General features: G+C 34.5%; 1 protein-coding gene and 1 non-coding gene across 2 annotated transcripts in view; one reads left to right on the plus strand and one right to left on the minus strand.

Annotated features, from left to right (window-relative positions):
* The window catches only part of IL1RAPL1 (interleukin 1 receptor accessory protein like 1), a 685,866-nt gene that overhangs the window by 438,931 nt on the left and 226,127 nt on the right, over positions 1–20,808 (plus strand). The window lies entirely within an intron of this gene.
* LOC133624715 (U5 spliceosomal RNA) lies at positions 18,796–18,919 on the minus strand. The gene has a single exon (XR_009818066.1). It is a non-coding gene; the product is annotated as a U5 spliceosomal RNA (small nuclear RNA).

The following is a 20,808-nucleotide window of genomic DNA, read 5'->3' on the forward strand; positions in this document are numbered from 1 at the left end:
TCCTCAAGGACATAGCTCCTATTGATGACTTTTCTTATTTTACTAATGTTTTTCATACAAAAACACCTTATTTTGCACTTCCCTTCCTATAACTTAAGTCTTACTCTCTACCTGATTGTCAGTGTTCAGAAAAAGGGAAATAATCAGTCTGTTGTGGCATTTTCTGTGGATAATGTAAAACCCTAAGACACATTAAGAAGTTTTAGGCTTAGTACATTAAAGTAAATTTCAATACAAACTTATTTTAATCACCCTTTTTCACTATCATGCCTGTTGATACTTCTGCTTATCTCATACAATGTTAACAAATGGAAAAAATGTGTATAACTGTTTCCTGGGCAGATGCCAGGAGAGTAATTGATGATGCAATTGTGACTTCTGTTGAAGTCCCACGATTTCAATTAGAGTCCTGTACTCCCTGTTCACAATATGATGTCAGTAAAACTTAAGAATGCTTTAATGTATAACAATCGGTAGAACAAAACTTCTTCCCCGATGAAAGTGAATTAGATACTATGTAACTAGTGCAGTATGTTGCTGTGTAAACTTTTGTTAAATTTATGACAGTTTTGCTTATTTCTATCCATAGCAGTATTTTTAGAAATATGATTACTTTTTAACTTTGATGACACTTTTTTTCCCTTCTTGAGGATTTTTTTACAATTATGGCTTGATATGTAAGATTAAAAAAAAAAAAAAAAAAAAAGAAAAAACAAAACCAAACCCAAAAAACAGACAAAACTCCTCGCAGACTCCAAACAAACTTTTACATTAGTTGAGAAAATTTCAGGAAAATACTGTTGTTTATATGATGGAAGATTATCTGAGTCAGTTTCCCTTTCTTCATAAGTTTTATGAAAATATTGAAATCTAAACATTTTGAGTGGATGTTGTTACCATGGTGCTGCTTCCCATTGTTTCAGGTTAGTGTGGTGAAGTTGTCAAGATGAGCTCCATTTTACTGGGAGAAAGTGGACAAAAATATTTATCATAAAACTTTAAGTATTAATGACTACTAAAGACATAAAAACACTTATAAATTTTTAGTTCAATAAGATTTTACAGAAATTTAATGAATCTATGATTAAGGTACCCAAGATGCTTGTTAAGCAACCTTTTTGAAATTTAGCTAAATGGCATTCAGTGTTAATGTTTTGTGTTATACCTATGGAATCAGAAGACTTATTTTACTTTTGTTTTCCCCTAGAGTATGTTAAATCCAATAACATACTCTTAACCGAGCATTTAATATTTCCCTAGCATTTCTTTGAAGGCTTTAGATAATTTAGATGTACAGTGATTCCAGAAAGGTATTTTAATAAAGCAGAGTATAAAAACAACAAGTATATGGACCTTGTGTTGCCTCTATCCTTTAAATCGGATATTATAAAGATATTATAAAAGTAACAGGAATTAATACATCAAAATTATAACATAATTTAATTTCTGATGTTTTACTTCCCTGTGTGAGAGTTTAATATATAAAACAATTTCACTAACTTTTTGTGTAGGAAGTTGATATCACATGGTAATTGTTTGAATATGAGAAAGAAAATGGAACTAGTAATGACATTTTTAATTTCTTTAACACTGATTTTCCTTTTACTTTGGAATGTTATATTCACATTCTGAACTGCTGTTGTAAAATACAGCTGAAAAAAAGATAAGCAAACTTTTGGATGTACAAAGTTATCTTCAGATCTCAGAGGCATAATACACCAGCTGGCCTAATAAAATATATTGTTTCTGCATGTTTTGTCTAAGCCATCATGTGTACAACATTACTATTATTATTTTTTGTGGTATTTAAGTTTTCTTGGGATTGAATCACAGCATGCATTCCTTTAAGCTGGTTGCATTAAGCAAAATAAGGATAGAGTTTTATTAAAATATTACTGTTTTGATTCATTTTGGCAGCAAAAAAATAAACTGTGGTTCACATCTAACACAGAGCATACCCTTTTCCATTCTGTATTCTTTGAAAGTGGTGATTGTGATTGCAAGATACTGAAAACTTTACTTTTACATTTAGCTATTCTGAATACAACTCAATATAGACATAAAGAAAATGATATCCTCTCTGAAAACAAAAGTGTTGATTTGAGATTTCGAGTAAAGAGGATAAATCTTTCCTTAGTAAGTGGGTGAGTTCTGATGTTTCAATGTAGAGATAGTAAAGTTATTTTAAATTACTATTGCTGTTTGCTACTTAATATGTCTTCTAACAGAAAGACTATCATCTGGCACTAATGCCCAGGTGGATAAAGAACCTGAGAACAGGTGTGATTTTTATTTTATTGTCATATAACTTTGTCAGGAAACCTTGTCTCTTCCATGTACATCACAATAGATGAGCATTACACACTGTGAACACTTCCTACATCCTCCACAGTTTTGTGCTTGGCACTAGAGCCCAAGCATGAGCCACCTTATAGCATCCCACATGGGACCTATCCTAACATGCCACCCCACTGAATCCGATCTTGTTTGTTATTTCAATGATCAAAATTGGCCTTTCTCACTTTGCTGAGCCTGCCCTTTGAAAGCATAGACTAGCAATGCACTTTGGGCCTTGGCATCATTTCCAAGATGTGCTTTGGAGGCAGCAGTAGTGGATAACTGAAGAGATCATCCTCTCTCCCCACAAAAAGCAATGCCACAGTTGCTCTTTCCCTCCTACAATTTCTTCATCTGAACATTTTCACCTCTACAAAACTCAGCACCAGTGGACAAGCCAAGGCTTGGTAGAAAGGCAGCACAAAAATAACACACTGCAGGTGGAGGATGCAGAGACCATTGCTTCTGTGGGACTGAAGGGAGCACCTAAGCAACCCCCATTTGAGAAGCAGAGGAGCTGCAGCTTCTAGCTGATCAGTCACTCCTCCATGCATTGGTAGAGTGTTGCTGGAATCCTGTTTTGATTTTTCAGATGTTTTGTTCATTCCATTAGGTTTTTTTGAATTTTTGAGCTAGCGTTCAGAATTCAAAAAGTCATTCATGAATAACTCGGCAAAGGGCAAAAAATGCATTGTGATAAGCTGATTTAAATAGAAATAGGTTCATTTCTTTATGTGAGTTGCATATGCTTAAAAAAACCAAAATCTAGATTTGCAGTTTTCTGAGGAGTTACTCCGACATCTTCAGGAAAAAGGAAAAGAAGGCTAGGTGAATTGTTTTTTGTACATCTAGCAATGCCTAGACTTTTTGGTCATATTTGAGGAATGACAGTGTGTTAAGATGATTAGGAACAGAGTTTAAGGAGGAAAAGACACTTAAAAAATGTGGATAGTATGATATTCACTGCAAATTATGCAATCGTAATATGAAAAGCATTTTTTTGCCTACTCTTGTACACAAATTAGAAGCTGTACATTTAATAGAAAATACTCTTGCACAACTACTATTCTGACAGGCTCAAAAGACTGACAGAGAAATAGATTTAAAAGAGCTATTCTGGCTTCTGAAAAGTCAAGGACATTTTGAAATATTTTTCATGTACTTTTTAATGCTATATTCTAGTATATTATAAATGCTAGTTGGCAGATTAAATCTAATTTTTTTCAAAACCAAAATTCTGTAATGTTCTAGGTGCTTGTTGTTTATGGGGTTCATGAACATCCTTTTGATCTGTCATAATAGATTTGGTATGCACATAAAGCTGGAGTACATTTTATAAACTCCTGAGAGAGGTACAGGTTCAAGTGCCTGCAATGTGGTAGACTAAAAGCATAAAGAAATTAAAATGTCTTCTTTTATGTTGTAGTTTTTGTAAATTGGAAGAAGATATTAGCTTTACATACAATGTCCTGTTATTACATAGAGTTCCGTATGAAACATAATCATTTCTTTTAGTTGTCAATGCTACCTTTTTTTTTCTGCCCTGTCTTTTTAAAACATCAATTCTGAAAATATTTATTCATTCATCAAAGATAAAACAAATCCAGAAAAAAAAAGTGGCAATTTTAAGCCTTATAGACCAAATTAAAAGATTTCAATGACTTAAAAATTTTCTTTCCATTTTTGAATGTATGGTTAAGTAACTCTTCTAAAAAAACATGCCTGATGACCTAATTTCCTTATTAAACTGAGTGCTTCATACCATTAAGGACAGGAAACTTGATTTAACTTGATTAAAAATACTGTACTGAGTCAATAGAAAAATGATGAATCTGATTGTGGGATTTGAAAAAGATTTCATGAGCAGAAAGGAGATTTTTTTTAATAAGTGAATTGTTACAGGATGAACAGCTAAATGTGTAGACGATACTTACAGTTCCTACTCATGTATATTATAGAAGAGTAAATGAAATTAATAGAGTACAAAATGCAATTCTGACTCAAAAATTTAATTGGAAGGGGTCTTAATTCTTGTTTGTTTATGACAGATGATAACATCTAGTTCAATTAACTGAAATATTGTGAAATTTTCAGATTATGGATTGTTTCTTCACCACACATACCAAAAAGGTATTTTGTTAGAGGCATTTCAGCATTATTGACATGTCAGGAAAGAAAAGAGTTGAGTTTGGCAGTTTCAGCCATTAAAAGAGAAGCTAGGACAGTGTTAGAATAAGTCATAGAATAAAAATACCGAAGTGGATATGTATTCATGCTATTCATATTTTCCTGCTTTATTTTAGTCTGTACAGGATTTTGAAAAATAATTTGAAATCATTCGTACTGTAGTGATTAGTGATGAGCTTGGCAGTGTGAGGTTAGTATTTGGACTCAATAATATTAAAGGTCTTTTCCTCAATGATCTTAAAGATCTTCTCCAACCTTAATGATTCTGTGATGGACTGTTAAGTTAAAAGATTTATAAGAGGCTGAAAAGTGTGTTCAGCTACAGCCAAGAGAGAACTGATTTTTTTTTTTTTTTAGTTATTCAAATATAAAGCATGGTCACACAACTCAGGAAGACTTCAACCTTGAAAGATTCTGTGGGTATGGGAGAAAATGACTATGTGAAGGTGGAAGAAGTAGAAGCTTCCACTAGTATAGATGAGAAAAGCACATACATGAAGACAATGTTTCTAAAGAAAGCCTATTGTAAATGTGTTTATGATTTTCCCTACCATGGGTCTCTACCATTTTTAACATGTCAGGATTGACAATGAAGACTGTAGTCAGAATGAACAAATTTAAGTGAATACAGGGAATCTATTGAAGTCAATACTGTTGTATTAATGAGTATAGGAATCTCAGATTATAAAAGTCATTATTGATTTCAATCCATGGTATGATGGAGTTCTTCAGCAGCACAATAGCTGTTGACAATCCATTTAAGAAGACATAAAGAAGTCATAAGACTGGAATGAGTATGCTTAGATTTCTTTTTATTCTTTACAACTGATTTGTAAAAGAAATAACAGAAAAAAAGCAAGAGGGCAAACTGCTGTGAAAAATAATTAAAAATATGAATACTTGGGAAATGTAAAAGTGCTACAGCTACAGTGAAGATATTTGGCATCCTTTAAAATATTAAATAGATTTTGATCTTAAAGACTGTATATTGAGATATTATTACAATTATCAGAGGTATCACACTGAGTTTTGGTTATAATTTCCATTTAAAAAAATGTTTATGTGACGCTTTTAATTTATTGTTTATGTAAAAACAGACTCTAAACCAAATATTTTAAAAGATTTGCTCTATAGAAATTATTACTAGTTATGTTCTGGGAGAAGTTCAGAAGTGCTGGATATCTAGTTAAATTTTTACATTTTGTATTTCTGCATTCAGTTAGAGAATGTATCCTACCTAAACCTCACTGAAATGATACTATCATGTAAGTTTACTGCCCAAGGTTTGTATAGATTGATCCAATTAAAGGTTCAGCTAAAAGCAGAGCTAGACATCACTTAATAAATAATGATTTCCCCCCCCAAAGTGTAGTTTTCACAATCATTTTAGAATTTGTATGAAATCTGATGAAGAATTTTGTCTTTACTTGTCAGCTTTGTCTTTACCTGTCATCTTGAAATATTTCAACTCCATTATTCAGCCTTTTCCTTTTTATTGTCCTCATTCTAAGTAACATAAAAAGTGAGAGGCACCAAATTGCCTTTGAAATCTGTGCTATGCAATGTACTGCATGATTTCGGTTTACTTGCTTCATTGCTTTTAATCTAGAAATGTCATAGCAAAACAAACAAAAATGTTGAATATATAAACTTATTTTTTTGCCTCCCTAAGGTTAGATTGGCTACCTATACAGATATTTGAGAAACACCTGTGCACCTTATGCACAATTATTGAATAATATTGAAACGTAAATGCATAAAGAATATCAGAATAGGTATTTAAAAGATGAAAATAATGTTCAATGTGGCTTTATTGTACAAATAGCTTGTCACAGTTTGTAAGCCTCCCTCCCCCTGGTTCACTGGAAAAAATCCCAACACTTTTGCTAGGAAAAATGAGAAATATTTTTTTTCTCTGGTAAAAGGGAGGTGGGATTTTTACATCCATATATCACATGGTTTTAAAATAACCTTGACTTGCCTTTCAAACTTGATTCTTTGTGTTTAGTACTGCACTCTGGCATTGCTATAAGGGTTGGCTTGTCAAGTTTGAAGATGCTTGTCAACTAGATGAGCTTTTAGAATTCTTCTAATCTTTTTATCATGTGTCACCTGTAAGAAAGTGAAAACTTACACCATAAATCAAGCTTTTAAATGGTAATGCTTTTTTTTCTTTTTAGATGATTAATTTCTGATTAACACAGCAGGAAAATCTAGCTAAAATTTTTAGATTCTTTCTTTATCAGAAACATTAGTCAAGCTTAATGCAAAAGTAAATAAAAAAATAATAGAAAAATTGTGTAGAAGTGAGGAAATTTGAGAGGAGATCATATGTTAGAGAAGGCAGAAAATACAGCAAATGCTCAAAAAATCTTAGTAATACTATTGCTGACTAGCTATGCTACTTTAAAAATCATACTATTCACTAAGTCTCTTTCTGAGTAATATAATTCTGTTACTTGCACAGTGGTTATAACAAATTATTATTTTCTGATACTACTGGAGTTGGTGAAGTGTCAGCCCTGTCTGGCAGTCATTCTCAAAACCTAGATTTTTGTTACCAATAAACCAAATAAACAACGTATTTTAAGCAGCTGCTGTAATACTGCATTACAAGAACAGTGAAAGACAGAAACTTTCTGGATGTAGCTAGACAGCTCCAGGTTTGAACCTCTTTTAAAAATTTTTTTTAGTTTCAAAATTCAAAATCTCTATTATCTGTAGCAAATTCACAATGACAGGGAGAAAAAAAATACACTAAATTTCTATTTATTAATTAATAGACTTATCTTTCCCTGGTTACTGTCTGTCAAATGTTTATATCGCAGAAAATGCCAGTACAATCATCAATAATTGGCAAACCTGATTGGTAATCTCAGCAGAGCAGACTTGAATACTTTTTGCTACTATTAGCCAGAGTCCAAAAGTGAGTTAACCAAGTAGAGATGGAGAAAGCTTCTCTTTTGCTCTTCTTTGTGGATAAATGAAAGAATTTGCTGCACAATGTTGCAATCATTTGCTACTCACTACAAATAATTTAATATTTAAATAGACTGTATTTTATTTCTAAACTTTTTTCCAATATCTTACCTTCAGCTGCTATAGAAATAGAAAAATATCTCTTGAATTTCATATCAAGGAGTTTATTAAAGTTTTGCCTAGGTTCAAATCATTTTTTTCATGCAGAAAGGAAGAAAATAGTTGTATCATTCCCTTATGTCACTACAATATCCCTTCAACTTAATTGTACTTTACAGTCAGTTCAGCAACTGACAGTAGGTATTAGTTTGTTCACTAGCTCTTGACAGCAGCCTTAAGAGTTGATCAGTCTTTGCTCTTTGCATTCAAAACTCAACATTGCTGTAATCAGGTTCCTAGATATCATTTGATGTTCTCTGGAGGGTCCGCAAGGTGTTACTTCAAAGAATAATTTTGCAAGTTCAAAATGGAGTTGGAGACATTTTGTTGGAGAAAGTGTGGCTATATATATATATCTATTTTAATTGTATTAAACTAATTAACTAGTTATTTTTGCAGATAGTTGTTTTCAAATAGCAATTATAGTGGATTTGTGTGTCCAGGTTTTGGTAGCAAGGGGCTACAGGGATGACTTCTTTAAACATAAAGTTGCTAGAAGCTTCTCCTGTAGTTGATAGGGCCAATGTCATTCAATTCTAAGATGGACCCACCACTGATCAGGGCTGAGCCAATTAGTAAAGGAGATATGCTTCTATGATTAACGTATTTGAGAAAGGGAAGAAATTGAAATGCAAAACTGCAGCAATAGAAGAAGGGAACAAGAATGAAAGAACATCTCCATGAACACCAAGGTCAGTGGAGAAGGAGAGGAAGGAGATACCCAGGCACTGGAAGGGAGGTTCCCCTGTGACCTGTGGTGAAGACCAAGATGAGGTAGCTGTCCCCCTGCAGTCCAAGGTGGAACAGACATCCACTTGCAGCCCATGGAGGACCCCACACTGGAGAGGGTGGATGCCCATGGGACGACCATACTCCATACTCCATACTCCACCTGAGAGGAAGCAGCTGAAAAGTCCATCTGTAATGAACTGACCATAACCCCCATTCCTTGTCCTCCTCCGCCACTGAAGAAGAGAGGGGCGGAGAGAGGTGTTTTTAAGATTCAATTTTTACTTATTTCCCTACTCTTTTTTTGATTGTCCCCAGTTGAATCTATTTTGCCCATGACAGTAATTGCTGAGTGATCTCCCTGTCCTTATCTTGACTTTTGAGTCCTTTGTTATGTTTCTGTCTTCCCTATCCAGTTTAGGAGGAGGAGTCATAGAAAGACTTGGTGAGCACCTGGCCTAAACCACCATAGCAATTTATAGGGTGAAATCAATATTAGCACTCAGAAAGGCAATATTGCTTCAAAACAAGCAAACCAAACACCACCAACTAACACAATAACTGTGGGTGATAGCCTGTCCTGACTACCCCAGAATGCAAACCAAAGGGAGAATATTTATACTCCACTGTCAGTGTTCTGCCCAAATTTAAAGGTGTTGCCTTTCATGATTCCATCCCACTTCTATCGCTCCTATCATCAACACTACTTCAAAATGAAATACTGAACTTTACTGTGAGGGCTGATACACACACTGAAATTTTCCAGAAAGGTCAACTGAAATATTCCTGTGCTACTCTCGATCTCTGCTGGATCTCAGGCTGCTCACAATCCTGCTCCTTGTAGACACACTGTGCAAAATGCTTTCTAGTAGCACTTAGTAATTGTTTCTCTGAAACTGACAGTGAAAACTGTACAATATAATGTTGCCTATGACTGTCAAATGCTTCTGATGCAACAGGTAAACATCAAGCAATGGTGTTGACAGGTAGGAAATGCTCATTTTTAGCTTAGTAAAATGCAGAGAATTTTCACCAAAGCATCTTTTGATTGCTTTATTTCAAAAAGAGACATACAACATTTCTTTCTGTGCATGTCTTTCCAGTGCCAAATTCTTCTGATCAAATTCTGAGAAAAATAAAAGTCTCCAGATGTTGACTTTAAATTCTGTAAGTCCAACTCAGTTCATAATCTTATTATATTCCACGCAGCATGTGGGCATCAAAGTGATATGATTCACCTTGAAAGATTTATGAAAATACTCTTTTTTTTAATAGTTAAAAAGTTAAAGTTAAACCATCTACTTCAAAACCCAAAGCATTTTGAATTAATACTGCTCTTAATTTCAAACATAAACAAGAAAAGATATGGAATACGAAGAACTGCGGGATAATTAGTTGCAACTTTACTCATTAGGTATTACCTGGACAATAGTGCAGGCTACAGTTCCTTCCTGGGTCAACAGCCTTCATGGAAAACTTCCATTAGCCCCTCACTGACCCTCAGATCATTTCTAGAACTACATTCTTTTCTCAAATGGCAGTAAAAAGATTAGTCAGATAGGATTGTCATTCTGTACAGATTCATAGATATACATGCATAATGCACACATGGATAAAAAGAAGCAAGAATAAATAATATGGTTGTTTGGACCTGAAATATTCTTCCCATGAGCCCAATTTTTCCCCTAATTTTGACCCAAACTAAAAAGACTACATTTTCCCTCATCATCTTTGATGTTAATCATGATACTTTAAGCTTTTAGCAACTATATTTCAAGGATTCTCATGTGACACTATATTTACTGTATTGCTATATTAACTATAAATACCTAGTTGGTTCTACTCATTCCTTTCACTATGGCACTACTGGCTTATTTAGAATAAAAAAATAAAATTGATTTACTGTATTCTCTTATGATTTCACTTTTATAAATTTTCATGAAATAGATTTAAAACTGTGTTCACCTGAAAGAGCAGAAAATAATTAAAGCAGAGTAACACCATTCATTACATTGAAAAACTGAGTGATCTTTTAAATTTCCATTGCAATAAATAAGTAGATAAATAAACTTTATAAACATGTAAGGATGTGATTAAAAAACAATCAATTTGAAAAGAGACTGTGCAGCAAAATAACCTCAGAATGACAGTCCTATTCTCTGAAGACAATGTATCTGGTATCTGTCAATAATAGTTTCCAGTTTCTTACTAAAAACTAAAATCAAAAAATGGGGTAACAGAGGAAAGAAGGGCACAATGTTAGGCTAAATGCTTTCTGTTCCTTAAAGAAGGGATATTTTTACTTCTGTTTATACACAAAATAACAGAATGTAATTAACTTTGTAATAGAAGTTGTAATAGAAGTAATAATATTAAAAATATGAAACAGAAAAAAATGCTTAAAGGTTAAAGGATTATTTTCTCTATATTTAATATTTAAAATAGGCTTCAGATTGCCAAAATATTTTTAATATGATAGACTGCAGCTAATTAGAGCTATTAAAATATTGCTGAAGTTGTTATTTCCAAAAATATTCGTTACCAGTGAAATTGCAAGAAAATTTATTGAGATTGGGGAAGTGTGGGTTTTTTGTGTGTGTGTGTGTGTGGCTGTTTGGTTTTGATTTTTTAATTAATCATTTTTAATTTGAACTGATATTTTTGTCAGAACATTATACAGTCAGTTTTCCAAGAAGTCTGTTTTCTAATTGCTTGTTTAAGGTATAGTTGTTAAAGTAATAATGATAGTGACCAACAGAGGGGGGAAAAAAGGAGTATGAGCCTGTGTATAATCTTACCTGTATTCTCAAAGAACATAAAATTGTGATAAAAATAGGATGACATTAAAGGTCCCTTGGGCTTTTACTATTGCACAGTATCAAAGGAATTGTATTTCATTCCTCATAGTGAGAAATGGAAGTCAATAGAGTGTTTCCTCTCTGAAAAGAACTAAAAGATACTGTCTCTGAAGAGTATATGTTAGCATTAGTAGAATATTTTATGAAAGAAAAGTAAATTTTAGATAGCAGGGCCTTGATTTGATAAGCCAAACCTCTTTATCATGGTTCATTGGTGGCTGCCTCCTTACAAACACTGAATGATCTTGTATGTGTCAGAATTATGTTTCAAAGCACAAGATCTCTAGCCAGGCCCCAAGTGTGATTTTAGATCAGATTTAGCTATAACAAGTGAGGAAAAAACCTCCTAAATTGCCAGTTAATATTATGTCCATTTCTGAGCCCCTCAGTTCAATAAGGATGGGGAGCTGCTGGAGAGAGTTCAGCACAGAGCCACAAAGATGATGGAGTGGAGCATCTCCCTAATGATGAAAGGCTGAGGGAGCTGGAGCTCATTAGCTTGGAGAAGACTGAAGGGTGATCTCATTAATGTTTACAAACATGTAAAGGGCAGGTGTCAGGAAGATGGAGCCAGGCTGTTCTCAGTGATGTCCAATGATAAGACAAGGGGCAATGGGCACGAGCTGGAACATAAGAGGTGATTATTTGAAGAAGATATTATATACGATCAAACCTTTTTTTTTTTTTTTAGATTTGTCATTTCTTCCTCTTCTGTGCTTTCTTTATGTTTCTAATTTTATATATTTCCTTAATCTTTTAACAATTTTATTTTTTTCTTCATATGATTTTGTGCTTTAGGATTTTTTCATGGTGAAAATATCTGGAAGCCCTTTTTCCTTTCATCACTAGAGATTTTATAAACTCTATATGCAGACAATCTTAAGTATCTATCCTCTATAGCTGAATATCTTGACAGGTGCTCAAAGTTTAAGATATTTGTTGAATGCATGCTAGTTTTAAAACTGCTACAGTAAATCACTACAAGCCATTCAGAGGAAATGCAATTTTTGCCAGTAGTTATTGACAGAGATTGAATGTATTGTAATTTATATTTCTGAAAATCAAGAACAAAATTGATTTTTCCTTTTTTACCTAGAGAAGGATCTTCAAAGAGATGTAACAGTCTTCCCAGGGAGATTGTGGAGTTTCATTCCCTGTAGGTTTCCAAAACCCACTTGGATACATTCCTATGTGACCTGATTGAAGTGAAGCTGCTTTAGGAGGCAGATTGGATTAGATGATCTCTAGAAATCCCTTCCAACCCTTACTACTCTTGTGTTTCTGCAGTTTTGTCATGCTGTAGAATATTCTGGTTCTCAAATCTGAAAGTATGTGATTTCAAATGTCTTCAAACAGAAGTTAGTACAAAGCATGCTGAATTGAATAAAACTGACTTTATAATTCTCTGTTAGTCCTCAATAAGTCTGCACCCTGGCTTTTTAAATGTGTTAAAGAAGTAGGTGAAAACAGTATTTGTTTGTTGGGTTTTGATTTCTTCAATCAAAATTTCTTCAATCAGCATTTAAGCCTAGCTTTACTTAAAATTTTCATTATTTTCAGAGCCACAAAAATTTAAATATTCAGTGATTATTTTAAAACATCAGTAGGAGAAGGCAGTCACATAGATGTGCTCCCAAAGCCTGATGTTGCTTTGAAGGATTTCAAAAGAAATAATCTCCACAAAAGCACAGACAAATGCATGGAATGTGTATGGTGATAGTCAGTAAGGAGTTTTGCCTCACCTTTTTCTAGCCTCTAGGTTAGGAAAACACTATGTATTCAGTCTGAGCTAGTCAACTAGACTTGTCATAATCAGCACAGAGCAGCGAAGGATCATGGAGGGCATCTTGTGATTGATTGATTCACACTGTCCGTTTCTCTCTTACCTCAATTAGGGGAGACTGTACACTTTAGATGGATGCAGTTAGTAAAATGATATCCACTCAGGTTAAGCAGAAATCATCAGTCATTTAGAACTGATAGCAACTCAATTCTTATAAATAAGATAAAGAGCAGACTCAGGCTGAAATACTCAGCTTTCTGATACACTTTTTCATTTTGACATTTACCTTCCTTGTACCTCAGTGCTCCCTTGTAAAAAGGACACAATTGTGCTTTTTGTTCTTTTGCTTGTCAGACAGTGTATCTCTTTAGATTGTCCTTTGCTTTTTTTACTGTGTGTTGAGATCTCTTGCAAGTTCTGCAACATAAATACTAAATGACAGTGCAGGATAGAAAAACTAGATAGCAAGTTACTCTCAGTGAATTATTCAGGTACCTGAATATCCCAATCCAAAAAATAATCTAAGTTTTCAATACAGCTCTCGTGTAAAGCTTTCACAGTAGCTAACATTAGCTGAAGAAAAATGAATCACCTTTGTGATTCATTCAGTAAATGTACTAATGTATGATTGTCACTGAGACAAAGAAGTCTAACATGTGGTAAAACTGGAACAAAATTTTCTATTGTATAAATATCATTCTTTTTCAACTCCATCCTAATTCTCACTCATATATCTATACCAGCATAAAATAATTCTAGTAGCATCCTGCAGAGTTGTAGGTCATCCACTTTCCATGTAACAGTGATAAGTTATATAAGATTTAAAGCTTTGTCAGGACCTTTCCACATAAAATGACTTCTCAAAAAGAATATATTAACCCAGGATTTCAAACTGATAAATAATTTACAGTTTTGTTATTGTACAACACAGTTATTATGAGGAGAATGCTAATAAAAAGTACTGACATGTGGTAATATATATTTTAACCTCATTAAACACTCAATGAATGGAGCTTAGACTTATGTCTGAGAGTTAAACAGTGTTATCTACAAAATATACTACTTTGTGCAACTAATATTGGAGAATTTCTGTAATGGAAACCTTAAATCTGTTCCAAATAAGAGCAGAGACAATAATAAGAATCACAAGGATTAGAACTGTGACATATTTTAATTATTTACACTCGCAATAAATTTCTCATATTAGTTTTGTTGATTAATTTATATGACTTGAAGAATAAAAATTGCTTTGGGAACCAGACAATGAATATTGTCATACCAGCTCTCACTGGTCATCCTTTCAGACTACAACACTATACCTCTCAGTGAGGTCCAGCTTCAAAATTGTAATCTGTACTGAAACATGCAGACTTCTTGGAAGCTCAGCAGCTTTCAGAAATCCAAAATGATGTTAAGAATGATGCTCAAATTAATCTCTCTCTTCACTATTTTTCTGTGTGTCGGTCAGTTACCTGAGATGAAATTTTTCATCTATAAAGATTATGACAGAGAAATGGCTTTGAAGATTTCCTAGGAGTAGAAAATCAAGGATCTATGAAGATGTCAAAGTATCTTTTTTGTGAACCCTACAATTTACTTTTGTCACTCATAAATGTGCTTAGATAGGGGTATTTACCACTAAGCACTATTTTTAAGCTCAAGATGGACAGAGAACAACTGGAGACAGTCCAGCACAGAGCCAGCAAGACGACCAGGAGACTGGAACATCTTTCATATGAGGAAAGGCTTTGGGAAATGGGACTGTTTACTCTAGAAAACAGAGACTGAGGCAGGATCTTATTAATATTTACAAATACCTAAATGATGGGTGTCAGGAAGTTGGGGCATCCCTTTTTTCTATGGTAGCTAGCAACAGGACAAGGGGTAATGGGATGAAGCTGGAACACAAAAAGTTTTAGTAAAAGCTTTTTCACTGTGAGAGTGAGGGAGCCCTGGCGCAGGCTGCCCAGGGAGGGTGTAGAGTCTCCTTCCTTGGAAGTCTTCAACCCACCTGGACATGTTCCTATGTGACCTGATCTAGGTGGACCTGTTTCTGCAGGAGGATTGGACTAGATGATCTCTAAAGGTCCCTTCCAACCCTATCGTTCTATGATTCTACGATTCTATCCTCTTCAATAATGACTAGGTGATACCTAAATCTTCGGGTTTTTCCAAAAGAATGAAATGTCAAGATTCAGTAGAATAAAGATAGTTGAGAAACAAGGTGAATTTTAGTTTTGATCGGATGTTTATCAAGGAGCACAAAAATTTTATCTAGGTATTCTTAGTTTTTGTGGTTAACTACAGAACTCCTATTTAATATTTTCAGCTTTTGCCTCAAATATATCTACCTCCTGGAGGACCAAACAGTGTCTAGCTCTTACTGGGATCAGTCAAACTGCATAAACTAAGCTCAGGTACTGGCATGAATATTTGAGTGTCATGCTTGTAAGAAAAAGACTGTTAAGTTTTTTGAATACTTATGTGCAGAAATCAGTTAAGCAGTGTACACATTTTCCCTTTTCCCAAGAAAGTACTAAAGACTGTCAGGAAAAAAGGAGTTTTGAGGTCTTTTATTTGGTTACTCCTTGTAATATTATTTGAAAACAAACTGGATATTACCAACTGGTTTCCCTGAGACAAAATAATTGGCTTAGATACTCCTAACTTGTCCTCATGGGCTTTGCATACAAAAATCGTGGTATGTTTCTATGCAGCATCTTTTTAAACTCACTGTGCCCATTAACATGCAACAGCCTGCAGGTGTTCAAAATCCAACACACATAGTCCAGATTTCCAAACTGCCATCTCTACATCTCTCCTGAAGTAAGATTAGTAATATTTCTTGAGGATCTAGATCTATATAAAAGGAAACAGAAAAAATATTCTGTATCTTCCCAGTGCTTTTAACTTTTCAAGTAGATAGGAAGAGCATCTTCAAACTGAACTGCAAATTACTGAGCAAAGAGTATATTTCCAGAATATAAGAGCGTGTGAAGGGTTTGAATGCTGTCATGATGGTCCTTTTTCTCAGTTATCGAGAGAAATGCAGTATTTTGGGGTTGAATGGCATTCTCTGGTATGAAAGACAAGAAAATTTGAGTGATACTAGCATTCTGTTGAATGTACAACATATTTAATATTTTTAAGCTCATATTCTACAACTTCCCATCTCTCATGAATTACTCAAATGAAATTATGAAGTTATTTTAAGTAGAAGTGCAATAATTACAAAGTACTTCCATTTTACTAGTGCTATCACAAAGACAGTTTAAATATTTTTCCTAACAGCTGATTTCTCTTTATGATTACAAGTTTATGTCCTTGTTGACCTTCACAAGAAAGCTGAAATACCAGCGAAAATAACAGCAAATTGAATAAATTATGTAGTAAACCATATATTTATATGGATCCATTGTCATACATGCTTAAGAATGTATGTTATATTGACAGTTTTGGATGGAAGCTGTGACTCTTTTGATGACACTCTATAAACATCTACAGAAAATGGGTTCTTGTTTATACAAAGCAACATAACTCTGTTCCTTCTCTCACAGGACATGCATTCTCCAGTAAGGGTCTGTAATTGGATTTGATAAATTCTGGTAACAGTTACCAGATAGCCATAAAATAGAGCAGGAGTAAAATCCACCCAGAGCATTGTGACCCAGGGTATTTTTGAACTGTTTAAACTGTTAAACTGTTTTCATGCCATCTTGAAACATTACATAAAGTCTTCAGTAGATCTGGATGAATTTGTCATGTGAAATAATTTTTATGCAGCAAAGAAGCTATCCATAAATGTTACAGATATGGTTAACAACAAAATTCTTAATACTAGTTTTCAAAATCTTCATTTACTTTTCTTTCATGTGTTTCAACCTACACTGTTTCTCTGGTTTTTATCTTTTTCACTTAATTCCCTCACATGGAAGAGATCCAATCTGCAGCACCTCTCCCTAACTCTGATGACTGAAAGTGTCTGAAATCCTGCAATGGAAGTGTCTTTCATTACGCTTTGTCATATTAAGGATGATACTGTTGCTTTAGTTTTGTGACACTGCACATAAACCTATAACTATGTAGGTCAAAGGGGTTCACACAGAGCAGCACCTACCTTTACATCTATTGTGTTTTTCAAAATACTCTGCTGAATCCTTCCTAGAATGGAAAGAAAAGCTTCACATAGTTGTTTCAGGTACTCATCTAATTTATTATAGTCACTTATGTTAATTCTTACAGGTTTTATGGTAATTGATTCTGTCAATAAAATAGAATATAATTTAGAATAAACATGATGAAAAAGAGACATGACTATAATGATATTATTCTTATATACTTTGGAATACATCAGTATTTTTACTTTATACCTAGCATTTCTATCCCTTTATTTTTCTCATTCCTTCTAAAATTACCTTCTTTATTCTGGAAGCACTGAAACTTAAAATTCAAGGCAAACCAAACACTGAGGCTTAGATGAGACAATTATGTAAGTACTTTTTTGATCTTGTGTATTAACATTATGTAATCCCTAAGCACATTCATAGACCCTCAGGTACCATATATAGAACCAATATATTCTATGGTGAAAAAAACATTCATTGATCATGACAAATATTCTGTTACCTCTGCAGTAGATTGGAGGAAAATTCATAAAATTTTCACAGGTTAATATAACTGGATATACTTTAAACCTTTATTTTATGAAGTTTTTTTTGGACATGAAAAAAATGAATCTGAGACATTTGAATGACTTATTGCTTACATATAATGGCATAAACAAAATCAGCAGTACAAAAAGTACCTGTTCTATAAAGGAACAAACCAAAAGAAAGTTACAAAAATAAGACAGATAAACAGTAAAATGACTAATTGTGGATAACAGAAATAGAAAGTTAAAGAACTTAATTACATTCTGTAATAATGTGATTTATTTAAAAAAATCCTTAAAAAATTAGAATGATTTATTTACTGACACTGACAAGGAATTTCAACACCAATATTTTAGGTGTATTTTTACTGTTTTCAGGCCAAAACAATAAGAATCATGGAAGTATAGAATGGTAGGTGTTGGAAAGGACCTCACCCTCACAGTGAAATTGTTTCTTCTTAGGTTTAAATGGAACTTTTTCTGTTCCAGCTTCATCCCATTACCCCTTTTCCTGTTGCTAGCTACAACAAAAAAAGGGGTGTTCCCAACCTCCTGACATCAATTACTTAGATATTTGTAAATATTAATGAAATTCTCCCTTAGTCTCCTCTTCTCTAGACTGAACAGCCTCAGTTCCCACAGCCTTTCCTCACAAGAAAGGTGCTTCAGTCCCCTGATCATCTTGGTAGCTCTGTACTGGACTCTCTCCAGAAGTTCCCTGTCCATCTTGAGCTGGGGAGCCCAGAACTGGACACGGACTCCAGAGGAGACCTCATCAGGGCAGCATAGAGTGAGAGAACTTCCCTTGACATGGTGGCCACACTCTTCTTCATAAATCCCAGGATGCCATTGGCCTTCTTCGCCATGAGGGCACATTACTGGCTCGTGGTTAGTTTACTATCAACCAGGACTCCCAGGTCTCTCTCTGCAGAGCTGCTGTCCAGCAGGTGAATCCCCAGCTTGTACTGGTGCATGGGGTTGTTCCTTCCCAGGTGCACGACTCTGCACTTATCCTTGTTGAACCTCATGAGGATCCTCTCTGCCCAACTCTCAAGCCGGTTGAGATCCCACTGAATGACAGCAAAATCTTCTGGTGAGTCAGGTAGTCCACGCAGTTTGGTGTCACCAGTGAACTTGCTGAAGGTTTATTCTGTCCCCTAAAACTGATGTTCCTCCCCACAGAAATCCTTAGTAAAAGGCGAAAGATTTATACAATCTGAAGCCAAACCAGAATATGTTCAAATATAAGTTGAAGTTACTTCTAAGATGTCTGGGACAGAGCAGTCTTACACTTGTTCTTATAAAGCAAAGCCATTATTGGGCTCCTCAGTACAAGAGAGACACATATCTACTGGAGCAAGCCCAATGACAGACCACAGTTATTATTTTGTGCGTCTGACACATGAGGAGAACCTGAGAGGCCTGGACCACTTAGCCTTGAGAAGAGATCAGGGGGATTTATCTATGTGCGTAAATACCTGACAATGTAGCCAGAATCCTTCTCTGTGGTGCTCAGTGACAGGACAATAGGCAACAGGTACAAACTGAAACACAGTACATTCCATTTAAATACAAGTAAAAGTTCTTCACTTCAGAAATGGTCGCACAGAGATGTTTTGAAGTGTCCATCCTTGGAGACAGTAAAAACTTAACTGGACATAGCCTTGAACAACCTGCTGTCATGGACCCTGCTCTGAGAGAAGTCTTGCACCAAGCAATCTTCAGAGGTGTCTCCCGGTCTCAGCCAGTCTGCAAATTTTGAAAATTTATTAGTAAATAGAAAATGGCAAAATGAACAGATGTGGATAAGAATTGACAATCCAAGAATCCTGTCTTTGCTGAACATTATGCTGTACTATGCTTTATTCCTTTTTCTTTTAATTTATTTCATGAGATTCTGCTGAGGTCAAGTGCAAGAAAATACAAAACATGTTAGAAAAGAACAAGAGTTCTAACTCTAGGTCCTGTCTGAAATTTTAACGTTTCTTTTTTACTTGATGAGTTCTTTACAGATGTTAAGTAGCCATAGACAGGACAAAGAAGGTACAAATGTATCAACAAAAAATGAAATGTCTGACTGTTGCATTCAAAAAATGTCAGGTTAAATTTAATTGTCAATATAACAGCTTCCTGAATTTTGGTGATATCAGTCAGCAAAAGGGAAAGTTGTGTCAGTGGCAACTTTTTGTACCTTCATTGAAATTATCAATCACTTGAAATGTCTGTTAACTGAGGCACTATTTAATGATTGTTATTTAGTCAGCTGATGTATAGGAAGGAAGTACATACCTGAAAAAGTAAAGAGATGAGTTTTTATTATTGCTTGATAGAAGCTGACAGTTTCTTTTGCTGCACCATTCTTGTGACAGGCTTCATTGGCCAGGCTTTTATGGGGCTATCTCTGAGCTCATGAGTAAGTTGCTGCCTGCGTGAAAGCCAGGGCTCAGCACAGTCACTCTGGGCACTTACTCTTTGGAGCCAGCTTTCAGACTTATTGAGCTTCTGAGTTGAACCCTGTATTCTGGACAGATTCCAGTAGGGGTAATTAGAGTTTACTGAATGAAATTATTCACTGCAGTTTTAATTTGCTGTGGTATTCACTTCCAGTTTTGTATAGTTCTGTGAACTGTTGTTAATTACATGATTTTATTCCAGAGAATGTTGTGTTTTACCAGCAAATGAAATGATCCTTCCCTCCCTTTCTCCCTTTCCTCTCTCCTCTCTCTCTGGATGTATATGGGTGCATATTCATTGACACAATTGGCTGCTCTTATTACAAGCTACTCTAACATAGCTTACCAGTTATTTATGGTACAGAATTTAATAATTTCCAGATTCACTCTTTTCCCAAGTATTTCAAAGAGAATTAGAGAGTGGCAAGTAGAATAGCTAGTATCTCAGCTCTGCAGCAGTGGAAAGTACGGGATGTTTCAATTACATTCAGTGGTATGAGAAGTATACCTTAGCAGTGTCACAGTTACAGCAGCATTGTTGAAAAATGTAAATGTATTGCATCATCTGTGTATCGTACTTGCCAGTTCAAAGCCTTTTATATCTCTGCTGATGAAACTGATATTTAAAAGGTATAACTTTAATGGTACTGCAGAAATCTAGGATACCTGTGT

Source organism: Colius striatus, chromosome 1 (assembly GCF_028858725.1).
Source record: "Colius striatus isolate bColStr4 chromosome 1, bColStr4.1.hap1, whole genome shotgun sequence".
NCBI classification, from domain to species: domain Eukaryota; kingdom Metazoa; phylum Chordata; class Aves; order Coliiformes; family Coliidae; genus Colius; species Colius striatus.